The 18,575-nt window shown below is 36.1% G+C and overlaps 1 long non-coding RNA gene across 1 annotated transcript; it reads right to left on the bottom strand.

The window, feature by feature from the left end:
* Positions 1-2,360: 2,360 nt before the first annotated feature.
* Positions 2,361-17,973, bottom strand: LOC122217221. Its single transcript, XR_006201344.1, has 3 exons — positions 17,812-17,973; positions 6,106-6,467; positions 2,361-2,620 (listed from the first exon to the last, which is right to left on the bottom strand). It is a non-coding gene; the product is annotated as an uncharacterized LOC122217221 (long non-coding RNA).
* Positions 17,974-18,575: the final 602 nt, after the last annotated feature.

Raw genomic sequence — 18,575 nt, 5'->3', positions numbered from 1 at the left:
GGAGGTTGGCAGGGATGGCATTGATTCTGGCCTGGGGGATAAAACACTCTCCTATGTGGTTTTCCTACACACTGACCTCACCTTTGTAAATAGTCCTTTTATTAAATTCTGCTCACATTAGTTGGAATGTGCCATTTGTTTCTTGCTGAGACACTGACTAATACATATGCATTTCCTTTGAGCATTTCCAATTGCCAAGAGTACATACTTCATTTTTCCCCCCTTACAATTATTAATTGAGTGCTTACCATGTGCCAAGCCCTGTTCCAGACCATGGGGACTTTGCAGTGAACAAAATAGATGAAAACCACTGCCCTTGTGAAGCTTACATCCTAGTTGGAGATTACAATGAATAAAATACGGGTGCAAACCTATGTGAGGTATAGCAATATGTATTATGGAGAAAAATAAAGCAGGGGAGGGGGACAGCAATGTTGAAGGAGGTTGAAATTGAAAACAGGATGCCCAGGGAAGCTTCCACTGAGAAGATTACATTTAAGTGCACAAATGAAAGAAGTGAGGGAGCTAGCCATGAAGGTTTCTGGTCATGAACATACCAGGCAGAGAGAAGAGCAAACACAAATGGCCCAATCACACATGGGCCTGGTATTTTCAAGGAGCCATGAGGAGGCCAGTATGATAGAATAGGATACGTCAGGGAGGAGAGGAGAGAAAATGAAGACAGATCCAGCAGGATCCCAAGGGCCACTGTAGAGACTTTTGATTTTACTCAGTGTGAAAAAAAGGATATTAGAAAGTTTAAAGCTGTGACACAATTTGACTTACATTTTACATTTGTTGTTGCATCTGGCTGTTTTACAGCCTATCTATGTGCATGGGTGTGTATTTTAGAATAAAGGAGGGCAAGCAAAGTTATAAATAAAAGTTACTTAAGAGGCACCTGGCTGGCTCAATCAGTAGAACATGTGACTCTTGATCTCAGGGTTGTGAGTTCGAGCCCCATGTTGGGTGTCTTTTTTTTTTCTTCACTTAAAAAAATCTTTAAAAAAACTTGTTTAAGAACTCAGTAGCAACAATCCAGGAGAATGATAACAAAACAATGCCCCAAACTCAGTTAGTGGCAATGGATTTTTTGATAACGAAGTATGAAATAGTTAGATTTAAAACATATTTTGAAACTAAAGCCAACATGATTTTCTAATGGATTCATTCATTTCACACATATTTATTGAGGGCTTACTATGGACTAAGCATTATGCTAGGTTTCTGGGATAGCACAGCAAACAAAACAAAGATTTCCACTCTCAGAAATTGAAACATAATAATGATACGTAGGCAGTAAACAGTAAGCCAAACAAATAAATAAAACATATAGTACATTACCTACTGTTAAGTACTGTCAGAAAAAAGTGCTTGGGTGAAGAAAGGAAACGGTGGTGAATTAGGGTAATAAGTGGTCAGGACATGCCTCCTTGAGTAGATGACATTTCAGGAAACAGTTGAGAGAGGAGCAGGAATCGGTTAAGCAGATACTTGAGGAAAGAGTTCTCTGGGCAGAGAGAAGAGCTAAAACAAAGTCCTTAGAGTAGACACATGCCCCAAGGCTTAAGGAACCCCAAGAAGGTGGTAGGGCTGAAGGGTATCAGTAAGGGACAGGGTATTAAGACTGGACATCAGAGGATAACAGGCTACAGGCTATCACAAGCCTCATAAGCCATGATAAGGACTGGGCTCACACTCAGTGCCCAGTGAGAGTTGCTGCAGGGTTTGGGTGGAAGAGTGGCAAGATCTACCTTTACTTTTCACTTTAATTTTTTTAATGTTTTATTTATTTTTTAGAGAGACAGAGCATGAGTGGGGGTGGGGCAGAGAGAGAGGGAGACACAGAATCCAAAGCAGCCTCCAGGCTCTGAGCTGTCAGCACGAAGCCCGACTCGGGGCTCGCACCCACGAACTGCGAGATCATGACCTGAGCCGTAGTCTGACACTTACCCGCCTGAGCCACCCAGGTGCCCCATTTTTTATTTTAATAGGATTATTCAAGTTGCAGTGTTGAGAAGAGGTTCTCGATGTCAAGGTTTGAAGCAGGAAGAACTGCTGTGAGTTGGGATGTATGAAAAAGAAATAACCAGAGACAAATTTGCCATTTAAAGATGTGGAAAAACTGAGAGGAAAGTAAGTTATAGGGAGGATGGTGGGAAGATTAGGATCTCAGTAATGGACATATTAAAATCAAAATGACTGCTTGAGATTCATTCCTCACTTTTTTTTTTTTTTTTCTGTGTGGAGGGACTTCTAGTTTCTATCATTCCACAGCAGTAAGTTATTTAACAGATTGATTTAGAGAAAACAAGTGGACACATGCTCAATCAGCTTAGCCAGCTCTTTTACTCTCTTATTCTGCAGGGTGGGGGAAAATGCATTCTTTAACTCTGCAATGCAAATTTTAAAAAGTCAAGCCCTAGTGGGGGTGTCTATGTCTATTAAGCAATTGTGTTTGATTAGGTGAGTAAACTTAAATCTTTAGTGAAGTGTTAGTAAGTCTTATTTGCTATAATTCCATAGATGCTTTCTTCAAAGAGCTTTGTATGGAATGAAAGTCATCATTTGAATTTCCATATGATAGTCCTCGTGTCAATCTGACAATCCTTTTTGAATCCTGGGGGTGGGAAAAGAATGGTATTATTCCTCTTCTTCAATCTAAAGATTTAAAAAAATGAATATAGAGTGAATTTTACACTAAAGATTATTATTAAGAGGCAACCTTCACATCCAAGTCTTCTCAATTTTGAAGGTAAAATTGTATTTGACCTTTAACTAAAGATCAATTCCACTGGGTAACCAATTTGGACTGATTCCACTGGAGATCACCTAAGAGTATTCTGGCATTGTAAATGGCCATTAAAAGCCATCAGTGCTATAATTCTTCTAGAAACAGATAGTTATGTGAGAGTCATATGATGGTTATTGCTTTATGATTTAGATATTATTTAATGAACAGTTGGAAATATCTATCAAGTCTAACTTGACACAAGAGGACAGAGAGGACCTCCATCTCAGCCAGGACTACTTGGGAAAAATGCTGTAATTTCCAAAAGCATACCCTTCAAACTGACAATAATAGCATATTATCCATTTGCTTTACATCTTTCACTTAAAATTATCAAAACAGTTTGCAGTACTTGACTTCAGTTTTATGTGTTAACTAGAGTCATAGCTGTAAGTCATTGGGACCGCCCATCACTATCAGCACAGGTCATGATAGGTGAGGGGTTTTAACCTGTTTTGTGCCATTTGGGCAGCATTTTGAAACCTTCTCAGAATAATACTTTTACATATATAGAAGCCCAAGGTAAGAACCATATTGAAACATACTGTCCTCTTTCAAGGGTACCCACTTTTCGCATTTCGCTTAAACATTGTACCTATTCACAGGTTTGAAGACATTTCTTTTTCAAAGAGAATAACATTATTTTATTAGATTCTTACCATTGGCTTATCAAATTTTCACTTCATGTATGTTGCTCATAAAGTGTTACACAAATCACCTTCGCTGTGAATATGTTATGGCTGATATAAACCCATAACTCTTTGATTATTTGGATTTCTTCTTAGTCTTATTGATCCAAACCCCTATAAAGCAATGTTACTGGAAGTTTATAATTTACATAGAACATAATTGTGTTTTATAGCTTCCTCCAAATATATGCACATTTACAACTATTTTCATATTTAACCCATATTTCTTGAGCAAAGTCTCATGGACCCAATCACTCTTCAAGGTGCTAGGAATTCAGTTCTGAATCAGATAAAGTTAGTGAAAACAAGGGAAAGAAAATAAAGAAACAAAGAAATAAAGGAAGGAAGGGAAGAGAAGAGAGAGAGAAAGAGAAAGGTGAGGGAAAGAAAGGGAAGGAAATAGAATGTTAAATGAGGCGTAAAATAAGAACTGACAGTAGCTGAGAATGAGACAGGTGGTCAGGAAAGGGCTTTTTGAGAAAATGACTTTTGAACAGAGAATTTGCTATACCAATCCCCCAAAATAATGTATTGTTTACAAAAAGCAAATTAGCTTGAACCCAGTGTGATCACGTTCACAAGCAAGGACCTAGGGTTCTGCCTTAGACTAGAAAGAAGGTGCGTCCTGCATCTGTCATTCCCAACGAGGATAACTTCAGAGATGTCTATTGCAGAGACATGTCTGGCAGGGTTGAAGCAGGGGCTGCCATGTTCTCAGACTAGACATATAAAGGTGAACTTGGACCATAAATCGGTAGTCTCCCCAGAAGCATTTGACTTGAAGATATTTCTCCAGGATTTCAGCCATGCTGAAAGGACCTGAAATATGATTACTTGGTTTTCCTCTCTTCTTAGTTCACTTTGTACCAAAACATCAGCTACGTCAGAGGTAAGGGCCATGCTCCCTCAGAAACGTGTAGGGAAGAATGTTTTCTGGCTTCTTCTTGCTTCGGGTGACTTGCTGGCAACCCTTGGCATGTGGCTGTGACACTTCAATGTCTATCGTGTTGTTCCACGATGTCCTCTCCTCATGCGTCTGTGTCTTCACGTGGTCTTCTAATAAGAACACCAGCCCACTTTACTCCAGTATATTCTCACGTTGACAAATTACATCTCGAATGACCCTATTTGCAAATAGGGTCACATTTGGAGGTCCTAGGAGTCGGGATTTCGATACATATTTTGGGGGGAATAGAATTCAACCTACAATAGTCATTTCTGGAGTTCACACAAAAATTTGCAGTACTTAGAAATCAGACAGAGTACCAACAGTATAGGCTAAGAATTTAGTTGGCTAACTATTTTAACTTTGGCATTACTATTTGTTGTATTGTTGATCTTAGGAGGGTCACTAAAATGTCTAGACTCAGTTTTCTCATCTACAAAATGGTGTGTTCACCTACTTTGCAGAACTGTGGTAAAAACAGAAATAATATAAATACATTGGGAGCACATAGAAGCTCAAATCCTTGTTCAATTGTTCTCATAAAGTATTTTTGGCATTCAAATACGAATTGTAAGACTAAATAGAAAGGTATGGCAAGTTATCCATCCTTAGGAAAAATTCGGGGTCTTGAGTCAAAATTTTTACTTAAATTAAAGCAAGAAATAGATGTATTTTCCTATTTCAAGTTCAGAACTCCATACTAAAATGTATCCTGATACACTTCCACAACAAGTTGAACTGAATCAAACCCATTAATGACATGAAAAGTCCAAGAATCACTCATTTTTTTTAAATTAGTGGTTGACATCAAAGATAATAGTCATTAGAGTTGCCAAAATGAGATCTATTTTCCAAAGAACTACTTGTCTTGAAGTTAAAGCCATGGCCTATAATTAAGAGCATACTCTTCAGCAAGCCTTGTGCTGACTATCTAATATAAATTATGTCCATTTCTGGTAGTCTATCATAGCTGTTTATAAAATATATAAAGCACATAGCATCGATATAGCATATCACAATTTATAATTATATGTTTAAGTTTGTGTTTACTTGTCCACTGTCTGTTTTACATACTAGATCTTAAGCCTCTAGAGAAATAGGGACTATGTCTCAACCCTCTAGCACATTGACTGTCACACAGAAAGGGCTCAATAAATATCAATTTAATGAATAAATGGATTGGTGAGTTTATTGACGAATAAAAACATTATTACTCTCTCCAGACATTCTCATTTGATAGATTTGCCTTCAGCAAAGCCAACACAGTAAGCTGTATATTTATTTACTTGTCCATTACATAGAAGTACTAGATAAATCCATGGAATTTTGTTGGCAGAATACTTTAAAATCCAGTAACAACATATTTTGGACATTAAGTATGGCATGATACTTTTTATAATTCTTCTATATACAAGGAAAGGTAGGCATCAGAGCTTTGGAGATGGAATACAGAGAAAGCAGGAAAGAAAACAGACACAAGATCCACAAAAACAGGATATAGCCAAAGAAAGTGAAAATGAGTAAGAAAAAGTCAAACAATATATAGGTGAAAGTGAGAGGCAAACGGAACCAAAGTGTGAAAAAAGATCAGACTAACATCAATATATAAATAAGCCAGGTTAGAAAACTTATGTGACATTTCACATTTTTATAATTTGGCCCAAAGTAACACGTTCTACCTTATTTTCCATTGCTCAGCTTGTTGATTAATATCCCCGGTAAATTTCTACCTCGCAGTGCTTGCTTCTGTCCTCCACTCTGCCAAGAATACTTCCACCTGCCTATCATTAGATTTCTCCTTGTATTCATTAAGGTTCTAATTTCTCTGGTACAGACTTCCCATTATATCTGTGTAAGAAGCGGAGACTCAGGATTAAGGAGACGACGTAAGTTCACACAGTTGGTGAAGCACGAGGGCTAGGGCACAGAAGGGTTGTTTCCATAGCATCACAAGGTCTATGATTTGTAGCATCCTAGCATCTTTTGCTCCAAGGTTTTAAATAGAGTACGTTATCCATCACCTGTGCCAGACAATGCATACCTGGGTCAACATGAGAAACAAGAAAAGTTAGTGGAAATCCATTAGATTATAGTTACCAGCAAATGAGAGGCAAACAAAGAGCTGTCTGCTCTATTTATGTCTTCCCAAGTATGCTGAACGAAGTCGATGGAAGAAAACTCCAAAGCAGTTGGTTAACACAAAAATAGCCTAAAAGTGCATAATATGTGATAATTCATAATGTAAAAAGGATACATTTGCAGGGTATGCAAAAATATTGGATGATTAAATTCCTATTCAACTACGAAGTGATTTGCAAAATAGTATGAAAAGCATAATCTTGGGGTGATTTTCTTTTTTCCTTAAATACTCCACATAACCCCATTGATTTTAAAATGTAAAACTTTCCTGTTAAGGGAAATTCCTGTTAAGGGAAATTCCTGTTAAAGGAAAGCATAGCCATGGGCATCTCAGAGAACATTCAGCAGTATTTTTAATTTAAAGTGTAGTACAGTTACACAATATAAAATCAGTATCCATTGGTTATTAAAATGTTCCGTTCCGATTTGATGTTTATAGAACTTGGTCGGCATTTTTCATTTACTTTATTTGAAGATCTGAATAGGTGACTATAAACTATAGGAACTTGTTTAGGAAGTACATCTTAGCATAATAAGTTAAATTTAATGAGTTGCCAATAAGGATATTTTTTTTGTCTCCCATGTAATTGAAGTGCCCTAGTTTCATAAATGGCTTAGAAAATAATAAAGCAGAACATTTTTATGACTTGACATTTAAGAAAAAAAAATCTGTTTATCTAGAAAATAGGAATAAGAGGATTAAGGGGAATATTATAGGAAACAAAAAGAGATTTCCTGATAATTTTGTTCTCTAAGACATAAAAGAAAACTTCACTATACAAATATTTCTCCTTCACTTAAAGTTCTTTGGGTTGGAAAACACCTCAGAATACATACATAACTATATATAGTCTCTCTCCTTATTTGCATGTATATACATACATATGCTATGTATTCTATATTACATGTAAGTATATATAAATAGCATATATAAAAATTAAAACCACATATATAAATAAAATATTTCTATATGTGTTCCTCTTTCTCATTTTTAATATATAGAATCAAGTTAATCATTATTGGAATACCTCCTCCGAGGGCAAAAAATTCATCATTTCCTGATGTTGCTTATAGGCACTTCCATCTACTCATTTATACCTCCATTTATTTGATAAGCATTTATCAGCATCTGTTATTGGGTACTTCAGATAAAACACACACACACACACACACACACACACACACACACAACAACAACAACAACAACTTACAGTTCCTGTCTTCAAGGAAAACAGAGCTACTATGGGAAGGCATATATAACAATGTGAATGCAGGGCACCTGAATGGCTCAGTCAGTTAAACATCTGACTCCTGATTTTGACTCAGGTCATGATCTCATGGGTCATGGGATTGATCCCCAGGTCGGGCTCTGTGCTGACGGCACAGGGTCTGCTTGGGATTCTCTCTCTCTCTTTCTGCCTGCACCCCCCCGCCCCGACCCATGCTTTGTCTCTCTCTCTCTCTCTCTCTCTCAAAATAAATAAATAACATTACAAAAATGTGAATGCAATAATATATATTATTTGAGAAAAATGTTACTGAAGTAGAGAGAATACAGTTGGAGATGGAGTAGACAAAATAGAATCTTGTAAGGAAAGCTCACCTTCTGGAAGAATCTCAAAAGATGACATAATAGACCAAGTAGGCTTTTCAGGGAAAAGGCTTGGAGTCTTGGCACTGTGTGGGGCATGACAATTGCAAGGCCTGCCCCATGATTTGAATTTAAAATAAAATGCTTAAATATAGGTGAAGTTAAATGATTAAAAACAAAGAATGAGCAAACATATTGTCAGGTAAGTGTAAATATCAAGTAAACAGAGTTCACACAATTAATAGTCAAATAAAGTTCAAGGCAAAAAAGCATTTTACAAACCAAAATAGCTCTTTACAGAAATGATGAATTACTGTAATACAAATTCACAATAATATAAATATCTGATACTTAATAAAGTTGTCTCAACATTTGTATGAGAGGTTAAAATACATGAATGTGAGTTAACGTACTTACCTGTGTCTTTGACAGATCTTGCTAGCAAAAGTTTATCTGGATATGAAAGTCATGATTTTATACTATATACTGTATATACTACGTATTATTCTGTTATATATTAATTGATATTATAGTTATATAATTCTTTATATATTACTATATATTATTTTATCATATGATGGAGTTATTATTTTATTATATAATACAATAGAATTTTTAAAATTTTTTTTAATGTTTATTTTTGAGACAGAGAGAGAAAGAGAGACAGAGCATGAGCAGGGGAAGAGCAGAGAGAGAAGGAGACCCAGAATCTGAAACAGGCTCCAGGCTCTGAGCTGTCAGCACAGGGTCTGATGTGGGGCTCGAACTCACAAACTGTGAGATCATGACCTGAGCCGAAGCCGGATGCTCAACCGACTGAGCCACCCAGGCACCCCTAATATGATAGTATTTTTATGTCATATGATAGAATTACATACCACACATTCTAACCTACAAAGAGAAAATATACCTTGTTAAGCACCACAGATCTTTTATAAACTGAACAAAAATTAAGAAAAGACAATTCAACAAATTTCAGAAGTTAGTTAATGGGTCATATTACCTGAAAATAATACAATGAAACTAGGTATTATTAAGAAAAGTTTATCTTTATAAAAAATGCTTGGAAAATAAACAAAAATATCATAAGGAACTTTGAGGTCAAAGCAAGAATTAAATTTGTCATAGCATTTATATAGAATAAATGTTAGAGTACCACATGTTACATTAATGGAATACAGCCAAATCTCCACCTAGATGAGAATTTATGACTCTAAATGCACATATTTTATGCAAGAAATACTAGGTGTGAAAGAATTCAACATGCAACTCAAGTATTCACAACAAACTAAAACAAACATTAAATGAGTAAAGCAGGATAAAGGAATTAAAAATAAGAAATACAAACAGAAACGCATGAATTAGAAACCCAAAAGGTAGCAGAATGGAAACATAAATATAAAGATGATTAAAAAAATAGTCAAACTTGGCAATGTCAATTGAAAGAGAGGAAATAAACTTGGAAGAAATCACAACTATGAAACATTATGAATAAAAGAGGATTAGACTAAAATTATAGGCAGTATTATTTTTAATGTAAAATCACTATGAATTAAAAATTGGAAACATTGGGGGCGCCTGGGTGGCTTGGTTGGTTAAGCATCCGACTTCGGCTCGGGTCATGATCTCACGGCCAGTGAGTTCGAGCCCCGCGTCGGGCTCTGTGCTGACTGCTCAGAGCCTACAGCCTGTTTCAGATTCTGTGTCTCCCTCTCCCTCTGACCCTCCCCTGTTCATGCTCTGTCCCTCTCTGTCTCAAAAATAAATAAACGTTAAAAAAAAATTGGAAACATTGTCATAGAATGTAAAAATACATTAATTATCAAAACTAACTTAAGACAGGAAAATCACATGAAGACATCTAACAAGTGTACAGTTTAAAAAGACAAACCAAACATATCTCCACAAAATGTGGCCAGGGAAGTATGATACAGATGAATTTGTGGGAAAGATATGTCAGGATCATTCTTATGCTATTTAGACTGATTCAGAACATAGAAAATAGTTTATGAAGTGGAGAAAAGATTGATCCCAAAACCCTCAAAATACCATGCTGCAACCTTGTTTAGGATTACAGGTGTGAAAATCTTCAGGGAAACACCATCAATTTTGGCCTCATATAATGTTAAAGATGTAATATAAGATGATGAAATGGACTGGGTCTAAAAAATTCAAGGGCTTATCTTACACCGCTTACATTGTATTGCTTCTATTACATTGTTCATATAATATTACATTGCTTGTATTAATATATCATATGCATGTATAATCAGTTGTTCAAAAATATTTTGAAAGTTGCTCAAAACACACTTGATAAAAATTAAATGTTCACTTATGAACATTTTGAATAGAGACTACTTTTTATACAATAAAGAAGCATTTTATTAAATAGCAAAACAACATAAAGAGAAATGGATGCACAGATATTGGCAAAGAAGAAAAAAAATAATTATGTATTAATGATATTATATCCCTAGACAAATGAATAGAATCAAGTGAAAAACAATTACCAACAGATTGAAATGCTTTTAGAATGATTAGAGGGGTGCCTGGGGGGCTCAGTTGGTTGAGCGTCCGACCTCAGCTCAGGTCATGATCTCACGGTTTGTGGGTTTGAGCCCCACATCGGGCTCTGTGCTGACACCTCAGAGCCTGGAGTCTGCTTCGAATTCAGTGTCTCCCTCTCTCTCTGCCCCTCCCCCGCTCATGCTCTGTCTCTTGCTCTCTCAAAAATAAATAAACACGAAAAAAATTTTTAAAGTATTATGGGAATAATTTAGTGGTAAGGTACATTTTTGTTTTGTGATTTCAATTGTGACTGCACCACGCTCAATATTTAAATCTGTTTATTTACATTTCCAAGAGAATCTCATCCTTTCAATTTCTTAAATTCTACGTAATTCTAGTTGATTCCACTTCATTTGCTTTCTTTTCCTATTAATCCTCTATCTCATTAGAAAGCTGTGTTACAGCATCAACCTTTTTGCCTGCTCTTTTATTCTTTGCACCTGATCTTAATTACAACGTGGTCCTTCCTAAAGGGTTCCATTTTCGTAAGTGGCAGGTGCTGTAAAACACTCCTGCAGAAGATCTCAAGGTATGAATTCAGTATCCAACTCACTCCAACACGCTTCGTATGACCTCTATGTGTTCATCTCCATAAAGAAAAAAACGAAACAAAATAAAACCTAAACCTGCTACTTCAAAACACATGCCATCTGGCTAAATCATTCTATACTCCTCTTCCTGGTTATCATCCACAAACATCTGGGTTAATCCTCTTATTCAACTACAGACTTTGGCCCTTAGTTCACAATGCCTTTCCATATGAAATCCTACTGTGGTCCAGGGTGACTTTTACGCGACAGAGAGAATGCATCCAATATTGGCCAAAAGCCACAACATGGCTATTACTTGGACTTCCTCCTCTTCAGGGAAAACCTTCTCTCTGAAATAAATAACTCAGCGCCTTCACCCTCTCTCTCCTTGACCTCCCATTCTTTCAGCTCCTGAGCACAACTCTTTTTAGATCTCTTCTTCTACCTAGTTGGAGCACCCAAGTCTGTGACTGTAACTGGCTGTACATTCAAATCACCCTGGGAGCATTAAGAAAGTGTGGATGCCTTTTGTCCCATCAAAGATCAATTGTTTCAGAATCTCTGAACTTTGGGATTAAGCAGCCTAAGTACGGTGCAGGCAGGTTAAAGAACCACTGCCCTAGGGTTCTTCTGTCTCTACTTCCATTTCTCTCTTCACTGTCTTTCTTATCCAGCTTGGATTCCAACTGTCATCATTTAAATTTGCTCATTTGTCAGTAACTCCCTCTTCTGGGTCCCTTTTGTTGTTCCCACCTGGCAAAGTTTAACCCCCATTGAAAACTAATGCCCTGAGCTTTTTAAACACTGCTAGAGGGAACACACACAATCTTGCACGCTGGTATCATCACTAATTTGTAGTCACCAATATACATAGCTGCTCTGTGGTCTTACTGTGTCCACAATAAGCTCTTTTTTCCCCCTTTTCTCTTTGGCACTGTGATAAACCATCTCCATTTTTTTTTCAAATCCCTAACCCCATCACCTCACTCATCTTTCATGGATGTCCTTAAATGACAACTTGACAGTAAGAACAGAATCCTTTATATGGAAACTCCTGAACTACCACAACCTCAATAATATGCTTCTGTACAAGATTGCCTCTTTCCTTCTATTGCAATGTAAGAAGTGTCCTTCTTCCTATCCAAGGCTCGCCTCTCAACTTGTTTCCAGAGTCCCTCTTGCTCCTTTTCAAAGGTTTTGCTTTGAAACTTATCCATAGATAATTTGTCTAAGGGAACAGTTGCAGCTTGGATTTGACTATGGCTCCTCACTAATTGCCTGAATGACCAATAAGCATTTGACCTAATATCTTCATACTCTTTTTTACCTGTAAAATGGGGGATAGAAATATTCTTATTGCAGAGTGGTGGTGAGAATCGAAAAAGTTAATATTTATAGATGTTGGAAGAATAAGGACAATAACAGTGGTTGATAAACTATCCCCTCATTCCTATATACTTAATTTCTATGACCATATTCACTTCTTCTAATCAGAATCTACACACACTCTTTAGAAAAAAATATCATCTTCACGTTCTCCTTCAGTAACCAGCATATTTTTCTCTTCGCATTCACAGCCAAACATAACAGAAAAGTCTGAATTTTGTCTCCACATCTGTTTCTCCTTTTCACTCCACAACCTTCTGAAATCTGGATTCAACTTCCCCCACTCTGCTGAACCTGCTCTTGTCAATGTCAGCAATGATGGCCTTGTAGTTAAATCCAATAAATAATTTCCAGGCCTTATCTACCTGAACACTTGGCAGAGTTTGACACTATTGACTGCTCCTTCTTTCTTGAAATGCCCTCTTCTTATGACTTATCTCTTACTGCACTCTCCTTGTTTGCCTTATACTTCTCTGACCGTTTCATTTTCGTCTCTTTTGTGAGCTTCTCTTTCTCCTTGGTCTACCCTTTAATTATTGGCAATCTTCAGAATTCTGCCCTAAGCCCTTTTACCTTCTTATTTTAAAAAATCCCCCAGCTAATATTTTCTGCGTCCAGGGCATCAATTTCCATCTATAACACGATGGGTCCCACCCTCTCAATCTCCAACTCAGAGGAGGAAATACAGGGCGATGTTTAAGAACATGAATTCTAGAGATTGTAGACCTATGTTCAAGGTTTGTATTCATACTCTGCTAGTTACTACACATGCGATGGAGAAATCACTTCACTTGTCTAAGCTTCGGATCAGTTCTTTGTAAAATAACGATATGAATTATTTTCTTTATACACTGTATGATAAAACAGGTATACATTGCTTAGGAGACTTGTTTATGTAAAAAAAATATTTAATATATTTTATCTATTGCTGATTACCTCTACCTTTAGATCTTTCTATTAGCCTGTATGACAGCTGGCTATTTGGCACAACCATTTGATTGGCCATGAAGTCCCCGAATGCCAAATCTTAATATATTTTCCCTAGCCCCCTTCTCTTTGTATATTAGGTGACATAGTGACCCAATAAGAAGTTAATTCCCAACACTAATCCTCTTATTTGACATCGTTTTCATATCTGTGCATTTGTAGTTATGTCACCCTTTCAATTTCTAATACCGTTTATTTTTTCTCCTTTTTCTTTTGATGAATCCTCCCAGAGATTTATTTGTCTTCAAAGAACCAACTTTTATGTGTTTCAAAATAATTTTATAATTGTTTTGCATTTATTGATTCTGTTCTTAAGTTTATTGTGTCCTTTCTTTTTTTGTCAAAGTTTCTATTCCATATTCTTTAGTTTCACACTTAACTCATTAATATTCAGCTCTTCTTTTTTTAATATGAGAACAAGTAAATTGCCTTCTAAATAAGTTTTTTTGTAAATTTTAAAAAATGTTTATGTATTTTTGAGAGAGGGATGGAGGGCAAGTGGGGGAGGAACAGAGAGAGACAGGGAGATAAGAATCTGAGGCAGGCTCCAGGCTCCATGCTGTCAGCCCAGAGCCCAATGTAGGGTTTGAACTCACGAACCATGAGATCACAACCTGAGCTGAAGTTGGACACTTAACCAACTGAGCCATCCAGGCACCCCTCTAAATAAGTTTTAATAGTTTTGTCATTTAGTCATAACAGTATCAGAATAATACATGAATTATTTATGGGTGTGTGTGTGTGTGTGTCTAATATATTTTTTTCATTTAGTGGCCTTATATTGACCATAGTTTGAAATTTGTTAAATCCTATATTATTATCCTGTATATAATTTTTATAAATGCTTTATATGTTTGTAAAGAGTTCATATCCTCTTATTCTTGGGTGCAGGACTCCATAGAAGCTTATTATCTCTAGATTAATAATTTTGTTCAAATTTTCTACATTTTTATTTATTACCTTTCTCAGATTAATTTGTCAAAAATTGAGAAATGTTAAATTTGCCACAAGGATGAAGGATTTATTAACTTTTATCAGTAACTTTATCAGCATTATATTTACTCTGAGATAGTTTTATTTGGAGCATATGAATATATCATTATTAGAGATCCTGATATATTGAGCCTCTTATCATTATGTGATAACAATTTACATTCCTAAAAGTATTTTAAGGATATATTTTTATTTTAAGATATATTTTAAGATATATTATATTATATTTTAAGATATATTTTTCTCCTATTAAAATATTATGTCAGCTTGCTTTTGGTATTTGTTTTGCATATCTTTTCCATCATTTTACTTTAAGCCTTCCCATGTCTTTTATTTTACGCCTTGTCTCTATAAACACAATATAGTTCAAATTAAAATCTCTGTTTCATGATAAGTATAATACATGTATCTTTGTGATTATGATATATTATGTCTGTTTCTACTCTTCTTAATTTTTGTTTTTCTTTTACCATCTTTCTTACTATTTTAAAATTTGAGTTCATATTTTCTTTTTTTATAAGACTTTATCTTTTATCATTCAAATTTATTTTTAGAAAGTCCAAACTAAAATAATGTCTTAATTTCCTTCATAACAATTTAACAGCCATGGGACCCAATAAATTGATCATTCTCCTAACTTGCATAATTTGTGCATGTCATGTTTTAGTTTCACTTTCCCTCCTCCTTCAATATATTCTTTAAAATTTTATTTAATCCAGTTTCTTGTGTTGACTTCTCTGTTTTATTCATCGGCACATGGTTATTTTACACTCTTCTTGAAAGATAAATTTTGCTGGCTATACCATTCTAAATTAACAGTTTACCTTGCCACTTAAAATTTTTTTTTAATGTTTATTTATTTTTGACAGCGGGAGACAGAGCATAAGCAGGGGAGGGGCAGAGAGAGAGAGGGAGACACAGACTCTGAAGCAGCTTCCAGGCTCTGAGCTGTCAGCACAGAGCCCAAGGCGGGGCTCGAACTCCCAGACCGCGAGATCATGACCTGAGCCAAAGTCGGATGCTCAACCAACAGAGCCACCCAGGCACCCCTACCTTGACACTTTAAAGATATCTTACAACTACCTTCTGGCTTCCAATGATGTTCTAATTATTCATTTGTCAGTCATCTGTTCTTTCTCTTTGGCTGCATTTTAATTATTTAAATTATTTTTATTTTATGGTTATAAAAGAATTATATTCTACTTTTTAAGTTGAAGATAATTTAATGTAGGAGTCACTAGAATAAAGAATAAAAGATGGATCACCACGATGGACAATGGATCTGGAATCAGAAGTCCAGGATTTGGGTCCCTGCTATGTCATTTCTTAGCTGTGTGATGTTGAACAAATCACAAAACCTCCTTACATCCCAGAATCCCCCTGGTTCAAGGGAACAATATCACCCTTAAACAATTGTCAAGAGAACTGAATGAGACAGATGCAGAAACAAGGAACTCCATGCCTAGTTCAGAGAAGTACTCAAGAGATTATGCCAAGTCAAGAAAAGTCCACTTATAAACCTCTAATTTGGATTGAGAGTTGTGCACTGTTCATGAGCTGTTAGAGTTGTCAAAGTCCAGGGAAGCAGTCTGATAAAGTTATATAAGTCCATCACCCAAAATAGCTAACATTGTTGAACACTTACAATGTCTCTTAGACCGTTTTTAAAGGTTTTTCATTGTCTTTATTCTTCTGTAATTTTACTGCAATTTGTTTCAGTTTCAATTTTATGTTTATCTTGTTTGAGGAGCAGGATGTTTCCTGGATTTGTGGATCTATATTTTCATCAATCCTGAAAAAACTATTATGACTTTAAATATTGTCTCTCTTCTATTCTCCTCTTCTGGAACTGACTTACATACATGCTAAAACTACTTGTATTATCCTTTATATCTTGTAGCCTCTCATTCATACTTCTGACTTTTTTTTTTTTTTTCTTTTTGGCCCCTCTGGTTCCTATCAACTATTTTTGGATATATATTCTAGTTCACTAATTCTCTCTTCAACTCTAATCATTCTTTTTAATTTAGTCAATTGAAGTTTTTATTTCAACCACTATATGTTTAGTTTTAGAAGTTATGTAGTTAAAAATACATGTATCCAGGGACGGCTGGGTGGCTCAGTAGATTAAGCATCCGACTTTGGCTCCAGTCATGATCTTCTCAGGATTTGTGAGTTCAAGCCCCACCCATGTCAGGCTCTGTGCTGACAGCTCAGAGCCTGGAGCCTGCTTCAGATTCTGTGTTTCCCTCTCCCTCTGTCCCTCTCCTACTCACACTCTGTCTCTCTCTCTCTTTCTCTCTCTCAAAAATAAATAAATGTTTTAAAAATTAAAAAAATATATCTGTTCATTTCTAATAAACTTTTAATTGAGAAATTTAAGACTGAAGTGTGTAGCTCATTATGTCTGAAGTGCATGCACTTCTATATTCAGTGCCTGAAATTTCCAACAGCTGCAGGGATTTTTAGTTTAATTTCTTGTTTTTGTCTTTCTGCTGATGCTCAGACATAAGGGATTGCTTTCTTTTGTTGAGTTATGTGTTTGTGGTTTGAACGTAATCAGTGACAGACCTATGAGCGTAAATTAAAAGCTGGAAAGTATTGGGGCTAAAGAGCCAATGAAATTCAGAAATCTGGGAGCATTTCAGCCCTTTCTGAGGACCTAGGCTCAGCACTAGGAGCTGAAGTCCCTCTTCCCAACTTCTTAAAATCTCCTGATGGCATTACTGCTATCGCTGATTCCTCAGGGGATCAAAATCACTCATCTTCCAGCAGCTGATTTCCTCCTGGTCTTTTAGCCTTAGCCTTGTCTTCAGTCCCAATTTCCACATGCTCTTTGTTTCTTTGTAGCTTCCTTCCTTAGTTCCTTGATTTCTGTGTTTCTGTCTTTCTTTTTAATAAGAAGAAATGGAGAATTTTGGAACTGTCTCTCCTCCTGAAAAACTACGGATGCCTCAAATATATTCATTGCAGGCTTTAGTTGTTTTTGCTGCATTCTGACTCTTCCTTAATCCCCAGATCCAATCAACTATGTATTTATATCAATTCATCTTCCAAACAAATGAACAAACAAAAAGTCAAAAGCCATGAACCTCTAACATCTACCGTTTCTCCCTTTACGTACTGCCCATATTCCTGTAAAGATTACCACCATCTCCCACCTGGATTGTTTTAACAGTCCCCTAATTTACTTCCTGTTTCCAATCTGGTTTACATCCAATCCATTTTCTTCCATGCAATTAGAGTCCTCTTACTAAAGTGCAAGTCTAAACATATATATTTACTACTTAAAACCATCTAACATCCTCTCTTTCAGACACAAGTTTTTCATGGTTTTCTCCTGCGGTCCCAGATTAAATGACCGTTGCTTACATTCTGATGTTATTTCTTACCAGCACGCCCCCTGCCTCTCACATTCTATACTACATTCAATATAAACCCTTCATCTTGTTTTCTTGTATTATGCATTCACTCTCTTCCCTTTTGACCTCTGGGTAAGCTATCCCCTCTTCCTGATACCGTCCTCCTTACAGATCACTAACCCCATCTCAGTTTCCCATTGCTGGTTAACTGCTCCCTGAATAGACTCTATTCATCTTCCATGGCCGAACTTAGTCTTCTGTTACAGCACTTACCACACTTTATAGTAATTTCTCTTTACTCGCATGCATTCCCAGTTAGACTATACATCCCATGAAGACAAGAGCTGTCTACTTCATTTATTCTTGTGTACCAGATACTTAGTCAAGTGCCTTGCCTTTGGGCACTGGATAAATATTTATTGAATGAATGAATGAATGAAAGTAAGGATAGTTGCACAAATAGCAAGAGAGGAGCTCTGAAAAGAAACAGAAATGAAATTTCCAGTTACAACCACAGAGTCTCTAATTCTTACTTCTTTCTTTATCAAATATAAACCTCCATAAAGATTTCTTAAATAAATGCCTTGCATGTA

This window comes from Panthera leo, chromosome B1, assembly GCF_018350215.1.
Source record: "Panthera leo isolate Ple1 chromosome B1, P.leo_Ple1_pat1.1, whole genome shotgun sequence".
NCBI classification, from domain to species: Eukaryota; Metazoa; Chordata; class Mammalia; order Carnivora; family Felidae; genus Panthera; species Panthera leo.
The sequence above is the reverse complement of the archived record's forward strand: the minus strand, read 5'-3'. Positions and strand labels throughout refer to the sequence as shown.